Source organism: Trichechus manatus, unplaced genomic scaffold (assembly GCF_000243295.1).
Source record: "Trichechus manatus latirostris isolate Lorelei unplaced genomic scaffold, TriManLat1.0 scaffold00063, whole genome shotgun sequence".
Lineage (NCBI taxonomy): Eukaryota > Metazoa > Chordata > Mammalia > Sirenia > Trichechidae > Trichechus > Trichechus manatus.
The window spans coordinates 4,823,125-4,823,344 of NW_004443999.1; positions in this window are offsets into that span (position 1 = coordinate 4,823,125).

Below are 220 nucleotides of genomic sequence, written 5' to 3' on the forward strand. Positions count from 1 at the left end.
TACTCAACTCTGTTGTTGTAATGAGAAAGCAACCATAATACTACTTAACCAATGAGCATGACTGTGTTTCAGTAACAATTGTTTACGAAAATGGGTGGCAGGATGGATTTGGCTCACTGGCCACAGTTTGCCAATTCTTATCTTTGAGGAATATAGAATGAATTAGAGATAAATTCACTATATGAAAAATGACTGGTTTTAAAATTTTACATACGATACT